This window comes from Anguilla rostrata, chromosome 7 (genome assembly GCF_018555375.3).
Source record: "Anguilla rostrata isolate EN2019 chromosome 7, ASM1855537v3, whole genome shotgun sequence".
Lineage (NCBI taxonomy): Eukaryota > Metazoa > Chordata > Actinopteri > Anguilliformes > Anguillidae > Anguilla > Anguilla rostrata.
In genome coordinates, this window is record NC_057939.1 from 7,433,716 (window position 1) to 7,439,715 (window position 6,000).

The 6,000-nt window shown below is 45.3% G+C and overlaps 1 protein-coding gene across 14 annotated transcripts in view; it reads right to left on the reverse strand.

Moving 5' to 3' along the window:
• celf2 (cugbp, Elav-like family member 2) overlaps positions 1-6,000 on the reverse strand; it is a 177,507-nt gene that overhangs the window by 107,686 nt on the left and 63,821 nt on the right. The gene's annotated exons all lie outside the window — the stretch shown is intronic.

Sequence of the window (6,000 nt, forward strand, 5' to 3'; positions counted from 1 at the left end):
TTTTACACGCTTCGCGTATCTCTAGCACTACATCAATTGGAATTAAAGCTCATTGAGAGTTTGTAGAATACAGCCTGTTTGTTTTAGACGTTTTGTTAGTTTATTTGACACAATGCAGCAGATAAATTAGCAAACATCGTGTGATTTATGTTGAGTTAATTTCGCGCAACGAAACCCAAAGCTTAAATAATATTCTGCAGAGTCCTGGTTTTTTCCGAGGTAACTAAAACTGAACATCTAATCTGTTACCTTTTATAGCAAACAAAATGGTATGCTCAACAAGGCCATATATTACAAGACCCTGGTGTCTGTTTTATAACGGCAGTTCTAAAAGCACTTCGTACTGTATGTGCATTTCTTTCTTGATGATTTCAGTGCATTCGAGCTATCTCCAGGTGACACCATAATACTTAGTTTGCTTCCCTTTTGCATACTATATCTCCAACCACATGACTGATCCCTCCCACCTCATTGAAATCTGCCTCCATGAAGTTCAAATATTAAGGTTTGATACCGCCACCTTCAGGACCTTCAACAAATTAAAAGCACCACTCAGCCACAGGAAATCGAAACCGGCAACATAAAAGACCCAAACATTTGTACTTCCCCCAAACAGTTTTTGAGGTAAACGACCAAATAAACCCATTTACTGATAAGAAAGAAAAAAAGGCAAACACGTGACTCTGCTCCCGCCTAGGCGATAACGCAATAATAACGGAAAGCCTTTCATCTGAGTCCTTGCTTGCCTGCTGCAGGGGTCAAAGGTCACAGTGTTCCTTTTTTTTCTTTTGAGCTGGCCTTGGCTTCATTTGGTGCTTTCTTGACGCCGTCCTCCTCGGGGGGGAATTCTTTGTGATGCAGCTCGGGGCAAGGTCTCCCACTCTGTCAGACACCGAGGCTCAGCTGCCCAGCAACGCATATCGATCGACCCCGTAGGAGGAGGGTTGCCGGCATAGCTGTAGGAATCTCGGCTAAAATACATAATGGCGGGCCCAGCAGAGAACCGCAAATGGAGCAAAAAAACATAACGCGCGGCATTAGCAAACTTGCCGAGTAACCCCGCCCTCCCCTCCCCCCATTAATCCGACATGCACTGACCTTCACGAGCGCCGAGTCATAACCCCAAACAGTTAAGACTACTGCTGCAGAATATGATTAACTGGGGCGTTCCAAATTATTTACGTCCGTTAATAATCAGGTAATGCAAGCAGCCGCATTCTGACATTTAAAAATCCCTACTTTAATTGCAGTCTCAATATTAGCCATGCAAATACATGCAAAGGCATAGACAAAGTAATATAACTGTAATCACAAATTAATCACTCGGCAAACAGCAAAATAAAGAAACCCTTCTTCTTCGTCATGGCATAGCCCAGAAACATTACTAACACAGTGAAGTTATGGTGCTCTTTTAGTCTATTGATCATTGCCCGTGGCCTGGCCTCTTATGGCATAAGCAAGTATCAACCAAAAATCAATTTTTTTTTCTCCAACAACTGAGTACTGCTGTTACGAACATGAGATTGAATATCCAGCAATACTTGCAGGTTCAAACTACGGAAACTGCAGTATCTCTGAATGTGTGTGTTAATATTCCCTGCGGGTTGCCCCCAGTAACCCTTATTCAAAAGTTACACAAATAAATGACCTCATGTCCTACACCAGATTTCAGAGACGTGAGGTAGACACTATTAACGAACGCAGACGGTGCTCAAGCGCGAGCTCCGATGTCAGGCGCAAGCCTCGTGCTCATCCGCAGCGAAACGTCCAGCGTTAATTCAGCTCTGACAGAGTGGCCTACATACCAGTCCGACTGGGACCACATGTACTCCGTAAGAGCTGATTTAACGCTGAACATTTGATTGTGTAGTGATCCTCTGATTTTAACTCTGAGCTCGGCGTAAACGTTTCCCCCTGAAGCTCACACCGCAGGCGTTCGTAACGACGCTGCCACGGCACGGCCTGGCAAAACTCACAAGAGCGCCTCTCTCTTCTGCCAAACACTGCACGACTGCCAGACCAGCGGCAGCACCAGGCAGCAAACACGTTAAGGGCTCTCAACGGGGTCACTTTCACTGCTCCACGCGTGCGGCTCCAGACGCACGGACACACTCATTTACCACCCGTGAGCCGCGCAAGACCTCCACCGCAGCGAAACAGGAACCAGCGAAAGTGCTACCGAAATGTGTAAATGCAAAGAAACAAGAAACCGAAAACACGGTTTCCTCAGCTCGGTGCGAATGTTTCGTCTGCTAATACTTAATGGAAATTCATCCTTTTCCTTTTTTTTTTTTTTTGGTGGATTGAAATAATAACACATATATGTGTGCGCACACGCACACACACGCACACACACACACACGCACGCACACACACGCACACGCACACACACACACACGCACACACACGTACATACATGCACACTGCGGTTTCATGGTATCATTTCTTTTCACAACCGCGGTATGTGTTCTGCACAATACCCAGGGATACGGTATTACTGGTATTTGTCACAAATCGTTGGTTACGCAATTTTACAATTAGTTCTATTGTTCTCCTTCACTAGATGGTCCTCACAGTGTAAAAAAAACCCTTTGGAAACACTCCCCTGTCACTGAAAGGCTTACTGGTATATCCTTATCCAGGGAGCTCGTTTCAAGTGAGATAAAAAAAATAAAAATAAACGGAATGTGATCTCATAACACATAGCCCATATTCCGCTTTTCTTGAAGAACCGACAACACTCTTTAGAACGGATGGATAGCATAATTTATACCCAGAATGGCTTAAAAATGATCACTTGGGTGGCCTGGCCGACCAGCTGGAAGACTACAACTCCCAACTCACTCAGGAAGAGGGAGCTTGAGATGCCCTGCACTTAAGATAGCAGATGTAAATGCCCTTATATGGTCAGGGGCTTCATCAGGGTACACCACTGTTTCACCAAAAAAACAATTCAATTAGCTACACAGTTCATTTGGCCACATGTTTCATCGGGGGAGAGATGCTAAAGAGTTCTCATGAACTTACGTTGTTCTCTTTTCATTTTGTAACCTTAGCTGAACAGACACATTTCTGATGCTTGCTTGTTCAGGATTTCAAGAGTCCACAGCCTCGAACACACCAGGCTAAAAAAAAAACTGGCTAAAACCTAAGCACGCTCCACAAACGAAGAGGTTCGTTTATTAAAATCCGAAGAAAATTTGTGTTGCATCACTAAATAACTTAGCAACTGATTTGCTCAATCTGCACCGACAGAATGACGAGCGGCACCCCGTCCGTTCGCTAACGCGGAGGGAAAATAATCCAGACTGCGCGCACTCGCTGCACACATTGATGCTACCGGACCGTCACTTTCATGCCAAGTAGCCAGACAGCACAGACAAATGTTCCATATGCCCAGCAGAGAAAGTCGGACGGGCATGTTGGCTTTCCTTTTATCTTTTTTTTTTTTGCAGTGTAAATAAAATTTAAAAAGCTGATCTCACAATTTAACCGGGAGGGAAATGTACATTTGCCTACACTACCTGGCAACTTAAAAATAAAATAAAATAAAATTAACTAAGCTACTTGAAAGGTAATTGTTTTAGCTGCCACATACTACTGGGAAATGTAGTTTAGCTCGTAGCTCCATTACGTTTTACATTCAGTTCTGCTACTCCCCAGCACTGCCGTGGTATGACCTCACGTGACACAAAAAATGTCAGTGTCATATGAAATCCTGTGAAAAGTAAGTTAAAAAAAAAAAAAAAAAAAAAATCAGAATTTGATTGCGTTTTTGAATGGGGACCAATGTGGGGTAAATCGGTGCTGGAAACAGACACCGTGAAAAAAAAAAAAAAGATTACCAGGGAATATGGTATTCTCGGTATACCGTGCAACCCTAATGTACATGCACACACACACACACACACACACACCACATATCACATACGAGCCACAGAGCCAAACTGATCTGGCGTTGTTCCTGGCGTCCCGGCGTCGCGGTGTCCATGAAACCGGCTCAGAAGGATTCCCGCAATCGCCCGCGCCGGCTGCTGCAAAGCAGCAGCGCTGGAACCCGCGCGGATGACTCCGGGTGTTTGAGGGAGGATTAAACAGGGATGCTTTTGTTCCGTATATCAGTAGGCCCGAATATGCATACATTATCAACCTAGGCGCAGCGGAAAATCTGCAGAGGCTCAAAGTGCAATCCGAGTGCCTGCAACCCCAACACATTCTACAGCTCCACCATTCGTTTCCCCACAGGAGAACGTCCCTAACTAAACCACCCGAAAACTGAACAGTCCCATCTACGCTGACGCTGGTGGCAAAGGGTTTCAGATTAGAGTCGTGGGTACTTCAAGGTCAACCGTGTGTGCACCTCAATCACACTGTGCGTTGTGGATCGACAGGGTGACCCACACACCAAATGTAGAGCCTACCGTACTGTACATTCAGCCCCAAGCAGCCACAGGAGTCAGAGGATGTGCATCTGAGCAGGATCCCGCATCATTTGAACCGCCCACCCGGGCATTTATGACACCCCGCTCCTGAGAGGGTTCCACATCCACGTCATGCAAGTCTGAGAGCCAATCAACGAGGAAGAGCAGAAACATGGAAATGCTCTGCTTCCTGAGCATGTGTGCGCATCACTTCCTGGACCTGTCCCGACTTCCTGCTCTGAATAGCAGTTCTTTCCTCGTCGGTGGCAGAGGGGGTTTTCTCTGGGAGAGCCAAGGCCCACATTTCTGCAGTGCAGCAGATCAGGCCCTGCCTGTTCTAATTGGGCCCGGCCATGGTTACAGGGCACTGGAGCCGAAACAAAGCCCCCCTGTCTAAGTGCCACACATTCATTAGAGGCTTTTCCCCGCTCTCTCTCTCTCTCTCTCTCTCTCTCTCTCTCTCCCTCTCTCTCTCTCTCTCTCTCTCTCGCTCCCTCTCCTCTTTTGCTCATTAAACTGCCACCCTGGAAACACTGGTGACCGGCTCTCATTTATTTTCATTTGAACGTCGTGCAGCTCCACTGAGCCTCATGTTGCCAGTGGAGGGAAAGCTGGGACGGTGTCATTTCGATGCCCCCCCCCCCCCTTCTCTCCCCTCCCACCCCCCCCCCCCCCCCCACCGCCCTCCCAAAATGTCCAGCAGTTTGGCCATTGCCATTCCGGGTCACGGCTGTCCCCTTCATTAACCTCCCTGATTTGGGTAATAGGCACTGATTCAGCCTGACTATACTGAACAACACCATATTCTGTTTAATATTAAATGGAATAAAACACAATACAAATAACTGCAAACCTCAATAATAGCAGACTATACTGAACAACACCATATTCTCAATATAGGCCTATTGAAGCTAAATATATTAAATGGTCCAAAAAGTATTAAATGGAATAAAACATAATACAAAAAACTGCAAACCTCAATAATAGCAGACTATACTGAACAACACCATATTCTCAATACAGGCCTATTGAAGCTAAATATATTAAATGGTCCAAAAAGTATTGAATGGAATAAAACATAATACAAAAAACTGCAAACCTCAATAATAGCCAACCGCTACATATCCAGTTCTTTAAAGCTACATGAAAAAGGAGAAATAGAAAGGTGTCCAGTTTCACCACCTACATTTAACTAGAGTTCTAGAGACTCTTTCATGTAGAATAAAAACGGCAAAATAAATTGCAAAAACACTCCTTCCTATTAATCGATCGTGTTGGTTTAAAGGTAAAACTAGGAGCCATAACACTTGCTGCAGCGTCAGAAACAAACTACCTCCGACTAAAAAATAGTCCCAGCTTAACAACAACGAGAGAGGAAAAACCTCACGGAAGTTACAAATGAAATAAAACCCGCCCTGAGCAGATGGAAGCACTTAACGATCACTTTATGGGGCAGAATGAACACGGCGAACGTGACAACACCGGTGAAAGAAGATCCTGCACTCCTGGAACACATCCCTAAAGAAATGGAGCAATAAGCACCATAAAACAATTTCTTCTTCTGGGGTGACGGAAGGGC